The sequence below is a fragment of the Schistocerca serialis genome, chromosome 3 (assembly GCF_023864345.2).
Source record: "Schistocerca serialis cubense isolate TAMUIC-IGC-003099 chromosome 3, iqSchSeri2.2, whole genome shotgun sequence".
In the NCBI taxonomy this organism is placed as follows: domain Eukaryota; kingdom Metazoa; phylum Arthropoda; class Insecta; order Orthoptera; family Acrididae; genus Schistocerca; species Schistocerca serialis.
In genome coordinates, this window is record NC_064640.1 from 148,533,291 (window position 1) to 148,555,282 (window position 21,992).

Genomic DNA, 21,992 nt, shown 5'->3' on the forward strand with positions numbered 1-21,992 from the left:
TTGAACTGTGGTATCGTGTTGAAGCTGCATGGGCAGCTGTACTTTTACACGCCATCCATGCTCTGTTTGACTCAATGCCCAGACGTATCAAGGCCGTAATTACGGTCAGAGGTGGTTTTTCTGGGTACTGATTTCTCAGGATCTATGCACCGAAACTGCGTGAAAATGTAATCAAATGTCAGTTATAGTATAATATATTTGTTCAATGAATACACGTGTATCATCTGCGTTTCTTCTTGGTGTAGCAATTTTAATGGTCAGTAGTGTATTTTATATGTCTGCCATGAAGACACTGTCGTGTAACAGAGAGATTATCCTTATAATTATTCACACATAGTGGACTGAAAATAAATAAATAAGGAAAAAATATTTACTCTTCTTTCTGCATATGCTAGCGTAATGCATGTAGAAATTGTGTGTCTGAAGAAACTTTTCGAACCATATACGCACGGAAGTAAGACATATTCCTGTCCACATGTACCAGCGATGTATTACAATGTAAAATGAAGCTGGAAGCCTAAGATATGTACGTGAAAATGACTCAAGTTTGAAATTGGCTGATTGCGCAGATAATAAAAAGAATGCAGCGTACTTGGACCATGTTTTCATTCTGAAAACACATTGAGGCTTCGGACCCTCACAAAAATAAAATTTTTAGAATCTTACTACAATGGTCCTTCTATCTTTCTTGACGTTTTTAGCCACCGAAATTTGTGTAAGTAAAATACACTGAAGAGCCAAAGAAACTGGTACACCGGCCTAATATCGTGTAGGGACCCCGCGAGCACGCAGAAGTGCCGCAACACGACGTGGCATGGACTCGACTAATGTCTGAAGTAGTGCTGAAGGGAACTGACACCATGAAAACGGCAGGGCTGTCCATAAATCCCTAGGCGTACGAGGGGGTGGAGAGCTCTTCCGAACAGCACGTTGCAAGGCATCCCAGATACGCTCAATAATGTTCATGTGTGGTGAGTCTGGTGGCCAGCGGAAGTGTTTAAACTCAGAGGAGTGTTCCTGGACCCACTCTGTAGCAATTCTGGACGTGTGGAGTGTCTCATTGTCCTGCTGGAACTTGACAAGTCCGTCGGAATGCACAATAGACATGAATGGATGCAGGTGGTCAGACAGGATGCTTACGTACGTATCACCTTCCAGAGTCATATCTAGATGTATCAGGGATCCCATATCACTCCAACTGCACACGCCCTGCACCATTACAGAGCCTCCGCCAGCTTGAACAGCCCCCTGCTGATATCCAGGGTCAGTAGATTCGTGAGGTTGTCTCCATACCCGTACACGTCCAAGCGCTAGATACTATTTCAAACGAGACTCATCCGGCCAGGCAACACGTTTGCAGTCATCGACAGTCCACTGTCGGTGGTGACGGGCCCAGACGAGGTGTAAAGCTTTGTGTCATGCAGTTATCAAGGGTACAGAGTGGGCCTTCGGCTCCGAAAGCCCATGTCGATGATGTTTTGTTGAATGGTTCGCACGGTGACACTTGTTGATGGCCCAGCATTGAATTCTGCAGCAATTTGCGGAATGATTGCACTTCTGTCACGTTGAACGATTATCCTCAGTCATCGTTGGTCCCGTTCTTGCAGGATCTTTCTCCGGCCACAGCGATGTCGGAGATTCCATGTTTTACCGTATTCCTGATATTCGCGGCACCCTCGTGAAAAGGCCGTACGTGAAAACTCCCCTTCATCGCTACCTCGGAGATGCTGTGTCCCATCGCTCGTGCACTAACTATATAAAACCACGTTCAAATCCACTTAAATCTTGATAACCTGCCATTTTAGCAGCAGTAACCGATCTAACAACTGCGGCAGCCGCTTATTGTCTTATATATGTGCTGCCGACCGCAGCCCTGTATTCTGCCTGCTTATATCTCTCAATATTTGAATACGCATGCGTGTACCAGTTTCTTCGGCGCTTCATTGTATTTTGAAGAAACTGTGAGCTTCAGTTCCATGAGTAGATGATTTGAAAAATTCTCTTATTTCAACACACAGATCCTTGTTAACACATTAAGATGAACGAGTAGTGTGGTATAACATTGTTAGATATTAAGTTATATGGCTCTGAGCACTATGGGACTCAAGATATTAAGTTATACCTGTAGGAGATCACTGCCATGATAATTTTCTTTTTTAATTCTGAAGTTCAACAGTAGATTAAAATGGATAGTGTTGAGTAAGAAGTTGCTCATGGTTGTATTCTTGATTAATATCTTACGTATTATTATTTCTAATACAATCAATAATGATAACAATGATGATAATACTGTGAGGGGAGGGGGATGATGGAAGCACCAAAAGAAAATTATGTATCAAAAATAATCTCATTGGAAACTTAAAAGGGCTTCTCCAAGGCACTTCGCATATTGACTCTCATATTTCATCACAGAATTTTGTCAACAGTGCATGTGGATATAAAGGAAAAGTTTTTGACATTGAGTGAGACGGGGGCAACTTTCAGAATAATTTTTTGCACACACAAAAGTGTGAAAGAAATTTATCCAAAATGTATAATAAAGGTTTCCCAACAGGTGTGTCCCATTATGATACAGGACATTAACATAGTGGCATTCAGACAGAACCCAGAGCATCAGTTGCTGATGATACCTTTTATAAATTAATAGAAGTTTGTTGTAATAAGGTTGGGCTAGATAAAAATTAATGCTTAATGAAGTAAGGAAATTACTAACTAGATTTGGATGTAGTTATGCTAGAGTCCAGTTGAACAGCATTTTCTATTTTGAACTAAATTCTTAATAATTAAAGTAGGTGAGAGACATTTCCGGAGATCTTATATACTATAGCTTTCTCACAGAAGTGCTGTACTAATACTTTTATTGTTAAAATACGGTTCACTGTTACATTAACTTACACCTGAAAGAACATATTTCTTTTTGCACCATGCAGTGTAGTATGATGGTGTTCTGGGATGATTGAATGCCAACCTCAGAAGTACTCAGTCTGGAAATAGGGTATCAAGTGGTGAACCATATGTTATGTCATTCAGATGTCTGATACTTGTGATGTTAACATCACATTGTGGTACACTCCCTCATTGCTGTAATTTAGAAAAGTATCTGCACAATTAATTAAGTAGCAGAAGACAGTACCAGATCATATTTGGTTAGTACTCAGCAGTATCTCATTTTCAGTGGCGTTACATTAGAAACACAACAGTAAAAAATTCTCTGTTACTAAAAAAATTCTTATAATTACGAAAGACTTCATCTACCCTATGGGTAAGTGAAGACTAAAGCCCGGCTCACACGGAGTAAGGTTCTCAGCATGTCTGCTAGATGGCGCGCATGGCTCCCGGCAAGCAGGCGGGGGTGACTGGCGTCTCGCACGCTGAATCTCTGACACTGTGTATGATTGCGCGGAATTGGCTTGAAACCTTGAACGGCAGGGCGCGTGAGCCGGCCGAACTGCAGTCTTTCTCAAACGACTGTAAAGAAATAATTCGGTAAAAAATTTGATTCTCGCACGTCTTCATCAGCTTTATGATGAACTGATTATCATTTTGTTACTAGTCATATTCATTGTGATATTGTGGGATTAAGTAAACTGCTGCAAGAATTTCGGAACGTTTACAGTGAAAACTAGAGGTTGCTATGAATTTGCGTTTGGTGCGTATTAGCTCATATGTTGCTCCGTATCAGTTGTAGCTAACATTTTGAATTTTTTCTTAACTTTGAAGGATATTGCTATCTGTTACCAATCTCGAGAAAATGGATCGTATATAAAGCGCTTCGTTCCGAACTCGCGCGACAGCGAAAAATCCGGAATGAAATAGTTCAAAAATTCGTCATGTCTCGTAAACGGTTTCAGATATCGGACAAAAATTTTGCAAATGTTAGTACGCAAAGAGGGGGGTATTACGTCGTGTGACGAATATGCGAAACTCCCATATTCACCGCGATATTCAAGCGACTAGAGATTATTTCAATGAAATGTAATATTTAAGCGCCGTGAACAGCTGCTGCAACAAGAACTACTGTGGTTTTGGAACAACATACGCGAGGAAGTTTTAATTTATACCGATAATGGGCATTTTCATATACTATTGAAATGTCTTTCCACCCTGTCCGCAATGTCAACTGAATCAGAATGTTAGTGACATGAATGTTACATGCCGCGTTTTGGCGAAAGAAGCAGATTTGAACGTGGTAACAATGGAACTTAACGTATTACTCACAACTCGCCACTCATAACGTCCCTCTGAAGAAAATTAAAGGTGACAAGAAATCTTGCGAAAATAAATCGCAACTTCTGTTGAAATTTTAATGGCATTCCGTACCCCAGTGTGTTTTTAATAACGAATTATGTGGATTGACACTGGCCAAAGAATTTCATTTCTATATCTCAATGATCTGAGACATATGAAGACACTGAAATCTGCAAAATCTAGTCAGCTACCTCTCAAGGTCTAAACAGATTACCAAAATCTTTGTCGGACTGCAAGATTATTGTGGTGAAAAGTACACTCTGTATAGGTATAGGAAAGAAAAAATGGCATGCTATGTACTGTTAATTTTTTTCATATTTCTTACATTACTGAAATATAGAAATAAAATCCGTTGCCCAGTTTCAATCCATATAATTAGTTATTAAAAATACACTGGGGTATAGCCGGCCGGTGTGGCCAAGCGTTTCTAGGCGCTTCAGTCTGGAACCGCGCGCCCGCTACGGTCGCAGGTTCGAATCCTGACTCGGGCATGGAAGTGTGTGGTGTCCTTAGGTTAGTTAGGTGTAAGTAGTTCTAAGTTCTAGGGGACTGATGACCTCAGACGTTAAGTCCCATAGTGCTCAGAGCCATTTGAACACTGGGGTGTAGGATTTAGCCGAAATTTCGACAGAAGTTGCTATTTATTTTCCCTAGACTTATCACCTTTATTTTTCTTCAGGGAGGCGTTATGAGTGGCAAGTTGAAATACGTTAAGTTCCCTTGCTACCTCGTTCAAATCTGCTTCTTTCTTCAAAACGCAGCAGAGTTTGTAAATATCCAGGTCACTAACATTATAATGCATTTGAAATTGCGACAGAATCATAAAAGAGCAACTAATGGAAAGACATGTCAACAGTTTATGAAAATGCCCATTATCGGTATAAAAATAAAGTGAAACTTTCTCATATACGTTGTTCCAAATCCACAGTAATTCTCGTTTCAACAGCTACCGACGGCGCCAACCTATGGAAGTTTTGTATGTTACTCATATGACGAAAAACTCTTTTTGCGTACTGACATTTGCAAAATCTTGTTTCGATATCTGAAACCGTTTACGAGATACGAGAAATTTTGTGAACATTTTATTCTGGTTGTTTCGCTGACGCGCGAGTTCGGAACGAAGCGATTTATATATGTACGATCCATTTTCTCTAGACTGGCAGTAGATAGCAGTGTCCTCAAAAATATAAAGAAAAATTCAATATGTTAGCTACATTTGATACGCAACAACGTACGAGCTGACATGCACCAAACGCAAATTATAATAACCGCTATTTTTCACTGTAAACTTTTCGAAATTCTTGCAGTAATTTACTTAATTCTACAATATCACAATAAACATGACCATTAACAAAATGATAGTTCACCATGAAGCTATAAGATGTGCGAGAGTCAATTGTTTTATGGAACAATTTCTTTGTAATCGTTTGAGAAAGATCGTAGGTCGGCCGACGGACGCGTGACGTTCTGTTTGGTCTCTAGGATTAACTGGCGTTGTCTCAGTTGCCGTCCCGTAGGCTGTGACGTCAGTCGCCAAATAGGACTCTTGATTGGCCAGCGCAGGTAGCATGCAGTGAATCCGACTAGGCCTCACAAGAAAAATAGCACCGGACCTATCACGGGAAACGCACACAGCTCCCTGCAGGGCAGCTGGCCAGCAAGCGACATAGCTCTCAAGGGAGTCGTCGCATGAGCCAGCAAGCAAGATGGCAGCGAATTTTACTTCGTGTGAGACGGGCTTAACTTAATTTATTCTGTAAGACATATATAACTACCTCCGTGAACAGGGCCTGAAGTCCACATGATGCAGGATGATGTCACACCATATTCTGTCAACAGCATCATTTGGACGTGTTATGGAGTGATGGAGTGGCTGGTGGTCTGCACATTACTGTCGTACAACCGTCCAGGTATTTCCTCCATAGGTCCTCGACATGACGATCAATCTCACTGACTGTTCAGTTACAGAGGTGGGTAAGACGGACACACACACACACACACACACACACACACACACACACACAGTCACTCTCTTTCTCACACACAATATCGCCCAGTAGTTTAACAAGAAAACTATTGCAAGCAGAATAAATTTGAGTGCTTCCGTTAAACTCTTCTGCAAAGTGAAAAGTACAGAACGAAGTGTACAGTTATTTGTTACGATACTTCAGCAGAACAAGGATAAATGAAATCAAATCTTGTACTGGAACTATAGGATTAAATTGATTTTCCTTCCTGCAAAAACTGATTGTCCTGAGGGACATTAGGTGTGAAGATGGTGTAGATTGTGAGGTCTCCTGTGTCATAGCTAAACCCATTCTGAAGCGTAAATATTTTCTATGTATCTAGAATATTAATTCGATAGAAATTTAGGAGTGTAAAAGTATTAACAGAGTTCTACATGTTAGGAATTTACATAATGGAAACAAGTGCAATTTTGATATTATAATAAAAGCCACAGATTTCCAAATAATACTACAGGACACGCTGCAGAATGAAATATATATGCAGTGGCATTTCTCAACAAGATAATGTGCCATGTCACAACCTCCAACTCACCAGATCTGAACCTGATCGAACACATCTGGGATGTGATTGAACGTGGCGTCAGAGCTCATCGCCCCTCTCCCCAGAATTTGCGGGAATTAGGTAACTTGTGTGTATAGATGTGGCGCCAACTCCCTCCAGTGACTTACCAAGGGCTCATTCCTTCCATGACACGACGCGTCGCTGCTGTTATCCATGCCAAAGGTCGACATGCAGGCAATTACGTAGAGGGTCATAATGTTCTGGCTGATCAGTGTATATGGCCACAATTCTCATTAGTGATGTACTGTTGACACCAGTTCCCTATGAGAAGTGGTGAGTACTGCACGCTGGGCTCCTACTGAATGCTGAATGATGGAGAATAGCAGTTGGTATTGCTTCATGCGTAGCCATTTTCAGTCGCCCGACTTTCAATTTGTCTGTGACAGAGCCAGTTTCACAGAATTTTGCGAGAAGTTTCACCGCTGTACTGTGGGTAATGGCTTGTGTGTCCGCATGAGGTCCGTTGGAATTATCTGCGATAACACAAGTGCTCTTCTCTCCTGATAAGAGGATGTTAATGCATTCAGCTTGTGTTAACACCATCAGCATTCTCAATATCTGTAAAGAAGAAACGTTACTGATAACTTCACAATGAAAACAGTTATGCTAAGATTAAAGATACTAATGTAATACTGTATCTGTTTAATATATCATGATCCACTTCCGTTTAAAAATTAAAAGTTGCATCCAGGATCCCAGCTTCCAAAATACCCACCATGTTGATAAGTTTCACAGGTTTTTCACCTTTCCTGTGTCATGCTACTTGGCTTCAAATTTCGACTTATCTAACAGTTTTTGTTTTAGAGAGGTGGTTCCACATCTAACACCCTGTAGATCCTCCTCTCAATTGTTGTGCAAGCATTAAATTGCCAAACCCAGCAAGCTGGCACAGTATTCTTCTCACTGGACTCACGCTTGAGGGAAGTGGGTCTGAAATCTCTGTCCAGATATACTGATAACATGCTTCCCATAATTCCCCTAAATTGGTCAGAGTGAATGGCAGGATGGAACCTTTGAAAAGGACATTTTAGCTACTTCTCTACCACTGATGATATGCTCATCAATGCAACATTAAACCCAAATCTTCCTCCCTTCCTGAAAAGGGAGATACAGGGATTGAGAAACGTGGAATTCAATGTAATATAAAGTAATTCAAAAGTTGCTAGCCATTTGAATCTAATGGGATACCTGTTTTATTCTATGTAAATTATGTGAAGGAGCTTCTTTCCATTGTAACAGCAGTATATTGTTGACTACTGCAGCATCAAAGTGTTACAAGCGATTGGAAACAGGTGTAGATTATTCCCTGTTTCATGAAGTACTGTTAAACTAGATCCTAGCTATAGAACTATATCATTGATGTTAATCTGTTCTAAAAGTTAGAAATCATTTTGTGTGTGCTAATTATGATCTTTGTATAATTATGATCTTTGTGAAGCTGAAAATCTGCTATGTAGAAATCAGCATGGATTCTGGAAGTAGTGACCATGTGAATTTTTGGTTTACTGTATCCACACTGAGGATACAGTAGTAACAATAGTACAAAGGTTGGTGCAACAGTTTTACCAGAACACATCTGATACACTTGTGCAATGCCCTGTTGTGAACAAACTTCCTGTCCACACACTACATTTGTACTGCCCCTGTCCACTATACTCATTACTCGCGGCAGTCAATCTACCGATTCCCGTAAGAGTTGGGGCAGTGAGTGTGCATCCACACTGAAGAAGATCATTGGCCGGTAAGCCTTATGTGTATGAAGATACCATCTTCATATTCATAAACTGGTAGAATGTTGGAGCAGCTTTGTGAATGAAGAGTCTGAAGCAATAAGGAGGAATTGTTGAATGTGAAAGTAACTTCGGACATACCCAAAAGGAGTTTTATAGAGCTATTACCTACTGAGTAGCGTTGGAAGTTTCAAAGTGCTGTAAAAACCAGAAAATAATAACAATGTTCAGGAAGACCTACAGAGGATCTAATGGCAATAAAGTCTCAGAATTTTTAAAAATCTATTGCACATAAATGTTACAGCTTCAGTGATCAGTCATTGTAAACAGTCACGACATTAAAGTAGCTACGAATGTGCATCATAAGCAATTTAAGCCGTAATGGCCACGTAAAAGTAGGTTTAGCGAAGGAAGATACCAACAGAAATACGTTGAAGGTATAGTACAAAGCCTTCAGTAAACTGATTCTTGATTACTTCTGATCAGTCTGGCACCTTCTTCAGATGGAATTAATGGAAAAGATTCAAAGAAGAGCTGGTTGTTTATCACGGGTTCGTGTAGTAGATGAATCATTCGCTCGAATTCTCTAAAATGTTCTTCAAACCAATTGCGAACAATTGTGGCCCGGTAACATGGCGTATTATCTTCTATAAAAAATCCATTGTTGTTTGGGAACATTAAGTCCATGAATGGCTGAAGTTGGTTCTGGTTCGTTCAGCTGGTCCAGAGGACCCAGTCCATTACATGTAAACACGGCACACATGATTATGGAGCCACTACCAGCCTTCAGTGCCTTGTTGGCAACTTGGGCCCATGCCTTCATGGGATCTGCGCCACACTCGCACCCTACCATCAGCCCTTACCAACTTAAATTGGGACTCAACTGACCAGGTGACGGTTTTACAGTCGTCTAGAGTTCAACTGATGTGGTCACCAGGAGAGAAGCAGCAGGCGATGTCCTGCTGTTAGCAAATACACTCACGTCGGTCTACTGTCATAATCCATTAACGTCAAATTTCGCCACACTGTCCTGACGGATATGTTCGTCATACGTCCCACGATGATTCCTACAGTTATTTCAATCAATTTTGCTTGTGTGTTAGCATTGACAACTCTGCGTAGACACCGCTCCTCTCTGTCGTTAAGTGAAGGCCGTCGGCCACTGCGTTGTCCGTGGTGAGAGCTACTTCCTGAAATTTGGCATTCTTGGCACTCATTTGACACTGTGGACTTCAGAATATTGAATTCCCTAATGATTTCCGAAATGGAGTGCCCCAAGCGTCTTGCTGCAACAACCATTCCGCGTTTGAAGTCTGTTAGTTCCCGTCGTGGGGCCATAATTACCTTTTCACAAGAACGACCTTACTACATATGACAGTTCGCCAGCGGACTGTCGTTTTATATCTTGTGTACGCGGTACTACTGCCATCTGTCTATGTGCATATCGCTATCACATGACTTTTGTCACCTCAGTGTACCTACATATATACGTACATCCATTTCTTATAATTTGTATGGAAATATAGTGAAACACTTTACACGAATACTTGTAGAACGTGGCAGACCTATATCAAAGTCAGTAACTCATGTATTTCTAAATGCTATAGAAACAGTTAAATAACAGTGTTTCCTGCAATTCTTTGTTAAGCCTGTTGTTACCTTTTGGTCTGTATGATCCAGGAAGGAGTTTGTAAGGGAATATTATTTCTATTTTTTAAACAGTAGTGTTTGAAACTTGGTGACTTTGTTTTTCGTTACATTCTACATAGCTTAAGGAACAAATAGGTTTGCTTCCTCTTTTTATAGCTTAATATATTATACTTTTGTTCCTTGGGCCTGTATGACCTGGGTGTTTGAAAATTCACAGTGTGTACAAATATCAGTAGTATAATTTTATTTATCTGTGTCTGAGATAGATGTGTATTGTTCTTGACGTACAAGAAAAATGGCTCTGAGCATTATGGGACTTAACTTCTGAGGTCATCAGCCCACTAGAACTTAGAACTACTTAAACCTAACTAACCTAAGGACATCACACACATCCATGCCCGAGGCTGGATTCGAACCTGCGACCGTAGCAGTCGCGCGGTTCCAGATTGTAGCGCCTAGAAGCGCTCGGCCACTCCGGCCGGCAACGTACAAGAATGCAGGTCTTTGCTTGCATGTTGTTGAAATGTGTGAAGTTAGGCAACACTGTAGGTTGATTACTGTGTTCAAATTATGAAAGCATTATGGTGATTAGTGATGCTACATAGTTTGGTATGAACACAGTTCATATATCTAATGTAGTAATGTGCGTGAGGTTATCATCGTGAAACAATTTTTTCCTGACGAGCAGTTAGAGGTGTTGCTAAATGCATCTGAAACTGAGGAGAATACACTGCTGGAATTAAAATTAGTACACCCTTTTAGAGGTTTCCAATTCACTCAAGATTGATTGTTGTAACAGTTCATGGGTTCATATGAAGTACATGAAATCATTACATTTACAGATCAATAGCACAAGCGGTTCTGAGATACCAGGTATCGACCCATGCTGAAACACCATATTAGGACGTGGTGTAGGCTCCATGGGCGGCACTGCATGCGCTGACTCTGGCATCCAGTTAACAGTACTGACGGTGAAGACTGTCATAGGATACATTATTTCATGCCTGCTCGACTTGTCATGTAGTTCTGTAAGAGTTGTTGGTAACATGCCGCCCGAGTCACTTCTCGATCCATCATATCCCGCACGTGCTCGATTGGAGACAAGTCCTTAGATAGTGCTGGCTAGGGAAGTTGCTGCACGTCTTGCAGAGCACGTTGATTTTCATGGTCAGTGTGTGGGCGAGCGTTATCCCGGTGGAAAAAGACATCACCTTCCTGTTGCAAGAACGGCAAATGACATTGTGCACCTGCAGTTTACTAAAATCATATTAATCTTTTCTATCTCTGATCTGCGAGGACCAAGATTCTCTGAGATCGCTGTGGCTGATTTAACCGGCAAATCGTGTTTGCTCCCAAGAGATGGGTCCTCTAACCTAAAAAAGCCCATGTGCACGCTACACGCACTCCGCTGCCCTATTAGCCGCTTCCTGCGTGTAGTGCACGCCTGACCTATTAAGGGACCCCTACAATTCTGCACGCGATAGCATAGGTCGAGAAATTTGCATCCGATACCGTCGCAGAGCCGTCTGAGCCTCTGGTTTAGACCTTCCACTCTGCTCCAAACCAGAGGACCGCGATCCACCATGGGTACGATGCTGTAAATAGACAGCTTAGCTTGCACCCCGTGTGCGTTGCTAGTTGCCTTCACCAAATCAGCCAGCCGCCGAAAGGAGCCGAGGATGGCCTCAGAACCCAAGCGGCAGGCGTCATTCGTGCTGACATGTACCACTACATGCAGGTGGCTGCACACAGATAGCCGTTAGCATGGCCTCCTCCACATCACGGATGAGACCTCCCGGCAAACATACTGAATGCACACTGGAATTCTTTCTCTCCTTGCTTGCTATCTCCCTGAGTGGCTCCCAATGACTAGCATACCCACCCTCTGTACTTGTCCAGACTGTGCAGGAAAATCGACCGCTGGCCCAGCAGGAGAGGCATCCCATGCTGCCTCAGAGTTATCATCAACACTGGGAAGCACCTCGTACCTGTTGCTAAGACGTTGGGAGACAGCCGCATGGCCTGCTCCCTCTTTCGCCGAGTGACACGCCGAGTGACACGCGAACCCATTACTGTCTGCCACCCACTCTGGAGTGAGGACGGACCAGTCAGATGTTGCGTATCGGAAGCCGCAGTGACGTCCGGGCCACCAGGGGATTCCAGTGACACCAAAGGTGTCGCAGGTCTTGTCACTGGCGCCCCGACGTCACCGCAACCTCGAGCATTACCTAGAAGCTTGTCGACGGTAGCCAACGCAGCTTCCAGCTATGTACGACAGCAGCCAACTATCCTTGTGTCCGCTCACAACAAGCACAGTTCCTAGCCATGTCGTACTGTTTATGAAATAGATATGAGGTCTCAAATGGCGCTATTGAGTTTGAAAATATACCAAAAAAGAATAAAGTAACACTAAATGTTGGTGTGCAGATTTCTCACTGAGACCGCAAGCTATTAAACAGAAATAAATTTCTCTACACGAAATATTTACACTAGGAAGCCGTCCTACACAAGGATATTCACAAGACTTACGCAAAAACAAAAACTACGATTAATTTTCTAACCACTAGTCTACACAGTAAAATACGCAGTACTGTTCACTTCTTTGCAGAATTACGTCAACGAAAAACAAATACTAAATTAATTTACAGTTTATCACACAAGTGCTGCTGCTCCTCTGCTGCGTCCCCTCTCGGCCGGTGGCTGCCGCTACAACGACCGGAAATTAATTTAGCGCGCGGTGACGCTTGTAAAACTAGAGCGTCGCCCGCGTAGCTGCGCCTAAGTCCAATCACCGCCTTATAGGCGCGACCAATAAAGAAGGAAAAAAGCACGTTTCCAACACTAGTGTGTAACACTTGTGTTAACGTACCGCTGCAATGCCTCGTCGCCGTTATTATTGTCGTCGCCTTAAGCGGTATGTTGCTGTGTACAGGTCATTGAAAGCAATTTACATTGACCTTACTGGACAATTAAATAAGCAGCAGCTTATTGGTGGGCGTAGTGTTTTTAGTGGACTTAAAATGCAGTTGACGTGTGATGTATCAGCTGTGTTTGGTGGCAGCACATGGTAGATTCGATCAACACACATATGTTAGAGATGCTTCGTGAACTCAAATGGGAATCCTTGGAGAGAACACGACGACCTTCTCGCAAAACACTATTGAGAAAATTTAGAGAACCAACCTTTGAAGCTGGCTTCAGAACGATTCTACAACCGTCATCGTACATTTCGCACTAGGACGACGAAGATAAATCATTGCTCGTACAGAGGCAGGCAAACAGCCGGTTTTCCCTAGCTTTATTTGCGAAGCGAGTGGAACAGGAACGAAAACACACGTAGTGGTACCAGATACCCGTCGCTACACAGCACAGTGTCGTTTTGCTGAGTATGTATATAGATGTAGCTCTTCATGAAACATCAGCTGCAACGTATTTCAAACTTAGGAACTTTTCCAACGGATTTCTGCAGGCAGACGCAAAATTTTAAATTAAAACTCTTCTCACAGCAAACTATTTTTGTTATATTGATTACATTTTAATCAGATTACTGTTATTATTACACTTCGTATAAGATGCCCCTTAACTTTGCAAAACAAGTGTTGAGTACCATTGGATTTGCAACAAGTGAAATGCAAACTTTGTGTGTGTGTGTGTGTGTGTGTGTGTGTGTGTGTGTGTGTGCGCGCGGTGTCCCTTCGGATGTATCCGAAAAATACACCAGTCATGATTTCGCATTCACATTTATCGCGAAAGGTCGCCGTACACCTTCGACTATCCGACCATACTTACCGTCCAACACAAATTCGTGTACGTCGCACACTACAGACGTAGTAATCCCTGTCTGTTATCCTAATGGCTTGTAGCCTCGCCCAGTTCCTGCAGGAGGTCGAACGAATCATTTTGTGAAGTTAAAATCACAAATTTAACACTAAAAGTTTAGAAGTTGCGAAGCAAAAATCTCCAAGTTACAGAATTTTCATGGTGTCTTGGTTCCAAACTTTGTCACCAAACAGGGACCATAAGAAGGTTTTTATAATTTCACAGTATCTGGTTATGACCCTTGCTATGTCGAATGCACTGTACTTACTCCAAGATGTGTTCTGTGACTGAGCGAAAGTATAGGATTTTGAACTAGAAAACGTGTATATTCATCAGTTACCAACTAGAAGTAACTTTCATGCTGCAGCTGAGAGAAGAGCTCCTGACAACAATGCAGACACTTCAGCTCACTATGTGGTAAATCATTAAAGCTAGAGATCAAGAAGAATTAAACTGTGGGCCGCTTCCAGAGCCATCTAAAGCCTCTTCTGTGTTCTATCATGATCTGCTGCTCAAGAAATTATACAAATATAAAGAAGGTACCTACAGATGGTTTAATTCATATCCTGCCAGGCAAAAGATGGTAGAAATATTTCATTTAATTTCCTTTCTTAGGATACAGGAAAATTCGCCATGGACTATCTGAAGACTTTGTTAGATTCTACGTTATTCTTGATTTTTATAAATGATTTACCAGTGTTGTTACTACAGTGTGGCCACAGTGCCCGGAGCCGGAGACGAAAAGAGCCCCGCGCGCGTACGTGCGTGTGCGGGAGGGGGTGCAAGCTCGTGGCGGGGGGGGGGGGGGGGGGAGGATGATAACGGATTTTGTTCAGAAGCTGAATAATATCAAAGAGTCTACTTTTAAAAGTACCTGTCTGCCACTCAGTGCCTCCTCTATATGGCGAGCATCAATATATCCTAATTCATATAAAACCATTATGCGTAATTAACCCCATTGCTTCCCTCAAAACAGCTACACACATGTAATTTCGTGTCAATGATTTGATTGGTATAAACTAAAATTATTAGCAGTTACAATAATTTTAATTTTAGGTTCTATATGATTATCTACGTTACACCTTTGCTGTGATCGTACGGTTTCAAAAGTATTTCCACCAATTTTCCCCCTCAGATCTCTTATGACAGTTAATTGTCATTTGTTCTTTGATCAGACCTGTCATCTTGTCGTGATTCACTATACGATTCATACACACCAGCAAGTAACAAAAAACCATGTAGACTTCAAGTGTAATTTCATCAAATACTTCCCAGCTGCCACTTTGAATTTTTTGACCCACGATGTTAGTAATTTCCACTACAGTACTCTGAATTGTGGTTCATAAGAGCTCGAACAGACATTTTTATGAGACTGGATATAGCACATCATCTCGCACTATGAGTCAGTTTTATAACGTCTTCAATGCATACTTTTCCAGTTTGTGACAAACGTCATAAGTTCTACACGATATTTGTACTTTGACTGAACCACTTGCATCTAGTCACGTGAGGTATCAGTGCCTGAACTGTCTTTCCATTCTGACGTACGATGAATGCTGTCGTCAGTGGTGAGCATCAAATGAAAGGTCCCATAATTAGTATCGCTTATTGAAGGTTATAATGCTAGATAGTATTAGGGACAGAAAGCTGATTGAAGCTAGACATCACTTACAATGAAATCCAAAGTTCAGACTGGAATGTTTATCATAAGGATAGGTTAGTCGCCAATGGTGGCGGGGTGTTTATTGCAGTAAAAAATTTGATAAAATCTATCGAGGTTGTCACGGATTCCGAATGTGAATTAATCTGGGTGAAATTGAGTATCAAATAACAGTCAAAAATGGTGATCGGATGCTTTTATAGACCACCTGGGTCAGGATCTGTAGTTGTACAGCACTTCAGACAGAGCTTACAGAATATGATTAGTAATTTTCTTGATCATGCCGTTGTAATAGGAGGTGACTTCAACTTGCCAGGTATAGGTTGGGAGTGTTATGCCATCAAAACTGATGCCAGAGACAGGGAATCTGTGGCATTGTTCTGGATGTCTTGTGCGAAAATTACGTTGAACAGATAGTTAGAGAACCAACTCGTGAGGGTAACGCCTTAGACCTTCTGGCAACAAACAGACCTGAACTTTAAGTTAACGTAGAGGAAGGTATCGATGATCATAAGGCTGTGACAGCATCTATGACGACGGGTCCTACAAGGAATGTTAAGAAAAGTAGGAAGATATATTTGCTCAGCAAGGGTGACAGGATACCAATTTCAGAATATCTCAGAAGTCAGCTTCAAATATTCGGTGAGAAGGACGAAGATGTGAAGAACAACTGGAAAAAATTCAAATGCATCGTTCAATATGCCCTAGACAAGTCTGTTCTGAGTAAGGTTTTAAGGGATGGGAGAGATCCACGATAGTTTAATAGCCGTGTTGGAAAAGCGCTACGCAAACAAAGAGCACTTTACCTCACATTCAAGAGAAGTAAAAAGCTAGCTGACAAACAAAAGCTAAACGAAGCGAAAATTAGCGTAAGGAGAGCAATGAGAGAAGTGTTCAATGTTTTCGAAAGTAAGACGTTGTCAACTGACATGAGTAAAAACCCTAAGAGATTTATGTCGTATGTAAAATCAGTAAGTGGGTCAAAATCATCTATTTATTCTCTCAGCGACCACACCGGCACCGAAACGGAATATAACAGAGAGAAGGCCGAAATACTGAATTCGGTCTTCCGAACTTCTTTCACCGCCGAAGGTCGTAACACTGCCCATCCTTTCAATCGTCGTGTGGACGTCGAAATGACAGATATTGAGACAGCCAATCGCGGAATTGAAAAGCAGCTGCAATCTCTTAGTAGTGGAAAGGCTTCAGGACCAGATGAGATCCTGTAAATTCTATAAAGATTATGCGAAACACCTTGCTCCCCTTCTATCAGTAATTTATTGTAGATCGTTTGAGCAACGAAAGGTACCTAACGACTGGAAAAAAGCGCAGGTCATTCCCGTTTTTAAGAAAGGCCGTAAGACAGATCCACACAATTATAGACCTATATCGTTGGCGTCAATCTGTTGTAGAATAATGGAACATGTTTTAGGCTCAAGAATTATGATGTTCTCGGAAAATGAACAGCTCCTCTATAAATATTAGCATGGATTACTCAAACAGAGACCGTGCGTAGCTCAGCTCGTTCTGTTCTTCCATGAGATCCACAGCGCAGTGGACAACGGCGCTCAGGCTGATGCCGTGTTCCTTGATTTCAGTAACGCATTTTACACCGTCCCGCATTGCCATTTAATGAAAAAAATACGAGCTTACGTAGTATCGGAGCAGACTTGCTATTCGATTCAAGACTTTATTGCAGATAGAACTCAACACGTCGCTCTTAACGGAACTAAATCGACAGATGTAAAGGTAACATCCGGAGTACCACAGGAAAGTGTGATAGGACTGTTGCTGCTCACAATAAATAAATAAATATAAATATATATAGTATATATATAGTAAAAAGCGTCGGATGCTCTTTAGGGCTGTTCGCAGATGATGCAGTTGTTTATACCAAAGTAGCAACACTAGAAGATGGTAAGAATTTGCAGAACGACCTGCAGAGAATTGATGAATGGTGCAGACTCTGGCAGTTGACCCTGAACGTAAATAAATGTAACATATTGCGAACACATAGAAAAAGAAATCCACTACTGTACAGCCACACTGTTGATGACAAACAGCTGGAGACAGCGTCTGCCGTAAAATATCTAGGCGTAACTGTCCAGAGCGACCTTAAGCAGAATGACCATACAAAACAGATAGTGGGCAAAGCAGACACATGACTGAGATTCATCGGAAGAATCTTAAGGAAATGTAACTCATCTACGAAAGAAGTGACATAAGGCGCGTTTCGTCACCGGATCGTTTAGCTGGCGAGAGAGCGTTACGGAGATGCTAAACAAACTTCACTGGCAGACTTTACAAGTGAGATGTTGCGCGACACGGATAGATTTATTACTGAAATTTCGGGTCAGCACTTTTCAGTAGTAGTCAGACAACGTATTACTTCCCCTTACATACATTTCGCGTATTGACCACGAGGTGGTAATTCGAGAAATTAGAACCAATACAGAGGCTTACCGTCAGTCATTCTTCCCACTCACTATTTGCGAGTGGAACAGGGTAGGAGGGGTAGATTTAGCTTCTGCATTGCTTCGATATCTTTCTTTAATCTATCTGGTTGTGATCCCAAACATGATAGCAGCACTCAAGAATGGGTCGCAGTAGTGTTCTGGACGCAGTCTCCCTCGTAGATAAACCAACCACACGTTTTTAGAATTCTCCCAATAAGCGAAAGTCATTCGCCTTTCCTACTACCGTCCTTCGATGCTCTTCCATTTCATATCGCTTTGCAACGTTAGCACTAGATATTAAATAGACGTGACTGTCAAGCAGCACATTTCTAATGCTGTATTCGAATATTACACGGCTGTTTCTCCTACTCGTCTGCATGAACTTAAATTTTTCTACATTTGGAGCTAGCTTCCATTCATCACACCAACAAGAAATTTTGTCTGAGAGGAAAACCTATGAGTGCGAGGACGCAAAAGAACAATGATGTTTACAGCATTCGACGCTTCTCAATATTGTTTACCATGCAACCACAATATTGGCTGCTAATGGCAACAGGGGGCGGGACTGGAGGTATATCCAGTGGTGAGCACGGCGTGAAGCTACCGAGCGCAGTTGAACTACTTAGTCTACAGTGTTACAGTGCTAGTGGTGTTCATACAAAGCAGAGCAATGGCAACAATAAATAAAGCACACATTGCGTTATATTTGCAACAAGAGTTGCCGAAGTTGACATTACGTTAGAAAGGGACCCAAGGAATTTCGCAGAGTGAGAAAGAAGTGGCAGATGAAATATTAGCGTTTCTGCAAGATAAGTGGGTCGTATATGCCCGACTGTGCAGATAATGTTCTTGGAGAGTACAATGACAACGATACATGCTTAACAAGAGAAAATGACACTAAAACAGATGTTGAGCGATGTCATTCATCATTCTTGTCGGATAGGAAGTCACAAATCACGTCACCGGTGAAACGTAGTAAAGGACAATAATTACGTACATGGAAGATCACTCACATCATAGCAAAAAAAAAAAAAAAAAAAAAGTTAACAGATTTCGAATAATTCCGCAGCAATATGACCGTTTATTGGATAAGAAAAACTACGGACATTTCGGGGAGGACAAGGCGCACTTGTTACAAAAAGTGGTGTTTGCACGCTTCAAGGATGCTCGATAAAACTTTACAGGATGTGCATGATAGTTACACAATACGCTGTGCATCAAATTTCGCGCGACCTAGATTACAGTGATTTCAGGGGAAGCAGTGGATGATGTGGACGGTTGCATAACTTCAAACAGTGCTACAGAATTGGAAGTTGAGAGATAACGAAATTTCAGACAAAACATCAACTTGACGACGCACAGCAACTGTCAAATCGACCCGAAAATCTGTAGATGAGATAAACAAACTGATCCCATCGTTCAGTAAGGAATTTATTTTCAACTCCGACCGTTTGGGATTTAAAGAGGAAATACATGTGAGAAGAAACCTGGAAGTTAGAGGTACGAAGAGAGTTGTATCAAGATCAACTACATCAATATCTTAACGCACTCGTCTACAATTATGCCCAATGTTAATCTGGATGGTAAATTGACTGGAAATTTATTGTGCTGCGAGAAGTTGGAGGTACTCTGCCCCCTACGATTCTCTCTCGTGTGTGTGATTTTGCAAGCAAAATAGGGAATATTTACGTCACAGCACGCAAGAGTAGGAAAATGGACGTAAGAGAATTACAACTATGGTATGAGCAGTGCTTTTGAACATTGGCTGGTCAAAATAACTTGGTTTTGATCGATTCTTGGTCTGTGTATTAAAAACATATATCTTTAGAGAGAACTATTCCTCCTGAAATGTGACATTGTAGTTCACCCGGAACTACTGGACAAATTCAGCCTCTGGATGTTCGTTTTTTCCGTGCCAATAAAACTATCGCATTATCTGCATCCACGCCTTAAAGGATAGCCAGTTTCACGATAAGCTCCACGACAGTGTTTCGCATTAGGTTGCATGCCATCACATTCCGTCAGTTCTTATCACCCCTCCACAGGAATATGATTCTATATGCATTCTTTTAGAGTGGATACCTAGCTGAACGTCCTGCACTGTTTGTAACACCCAAGGAGTCCGCCTTCGATCTTGATGGTGCCAACCTTTGTGATCGCCGTGGCGCGCCATTTTTGATTCGGTGTTCATGGTGAAAGTTAATCGATTATTTCGATCATTTCTTGAATGTCGACGATGACCATTTTGTGAAGTGTAGTACATCCATTTCGTAGAAGGTCGATCTCTGCTCTTCCCGGACACCCATTTTCTGTCGCCCACCTCATGCACATGGCGAGTCATTAGCTGCTTATATTTTTCCTGTCATAACTGTTAACACTTTCAAGTGAGCATTGCTAAAGATTGCACTTGCTACCTCGCACACAAGGGGTTCCTTGTAAGTCATCTTGTATTCTCCTATGGTCACTCAATGACGATATCCTCCTGTACAAGACAGCATCATCAGTCAGCACACAGTCATAGATTGCGGCTAGCTCTGTCCGTCAGATCGTTAATGTACAGGGTGGACTCCCATGGAAAACGAGTGATCGTAAGCCAATACAACTTTGTGGAAACATTTTTAAGGACCTGCAGAAGAGAAATAACGAATAAACCATTGAAAGAAACACATTTTAATTTCCACATGACAGGGTTACAAATGTTAATTGCATACCATGTTTACGTTCCAGGTTACAAACGTTGCTCAGTGTGACGACCATTTGCATCCACGACAGTCGGGATCCACACTAGAGATTGCTCTAGTGTTACCTGAAACAACGGCGGACCAAGGAATGTTCAGCTGTCGTGACACAGCTCGTGCACTGCTTGAAGATCGCGCATTGCGTCCAGCAATCTCAGCCATGGCAACAGTAACTTCAGCAATTTGTGGTGCAGTTGGCCGTCGGCCTCTCCCAAGAGCGGTTTCCAAATCGCCAGTTAATCTGAACTTCAGAATCATGTTCAACCTCAAAACGGAAAGAGGACCTCTCAGTATTCCTTTAATGAGTCGATACTCGAGAAGAGCAGCATCGTATTGACGAGTAAAAACCTGCTCGCCTTGTCCAGACCCATGTTGATTGTCTGCAACTATAATGCAAACTGATGACTGTGTTTCAACCCTAACAAGGGGAGGCCGCCAATTGTGAAATTCAGATTCGATTCATACTGCGCATAATAAAAGCTCATGGCCAGAGGTGTACTGTGGCAAAGCACCAAGATGCACTTCTCAGCCGTTGTCGAGAAAATCGACAGTTAAAATAAACAGTTGCGGTGAAATGTCCTCTACGGTTAATAATTTTATACAGCGTCGTGGCGCAGCGGTAAGCGCTCGGGTTTGTAATCGGAGGGTCGCCGGATCGAATCTCGCGCCGTGCAACATTTTTTTTATTATTAGTTTTTTGTAATTCAAATATATATATATATATATATATACATATAACTATTAATGAATTGCTTATGCATTTTGGTGAAGGCGGATCGCTCTCCAATTGTACCGCCTCCATTTTTCCGTTTGTTTAACAGGGTGTACCAAAGCTCTCACGTCCGCACTGATTTTCGACGATGTTATAAGTTGCGCTAGGGACCGCATCTACCTTCTTTCGAAGTTAGCAGTCAACTACGCTTTTATGCGGCGGGTCGTTTCGGCCCATTCAACATCTGTCCTTCAAGTGTAACGAGCGAGTAACGGAGCTTATATTTCATACCTGCCACAGCAAATTTGTGTTCGTGGGGTTTCTATTCTAATTCGAACGTTTGACTTACGCTATACGTATTCGTTTCGGAATATCGTTTCTACGTCTTCC

The 21,992-nt window shown here is 41.9% G+C and overlaps 1 protein-coding gene across 1 annotated transcript in view; it reads left to right on the forward strand.

Annotated features, from left to right (window-relative positions):
- The window catches only part of LOC126469858 (ATP-dependent DNA helicase Q5-like), a 305,319-nt gene that overhangs the window by 22,221 nt on the left and 261,106 nt on the right, over positions 1–21,992 (forward strand). The gene's annotated exons all lie outside the window — the stretch shown is intronic.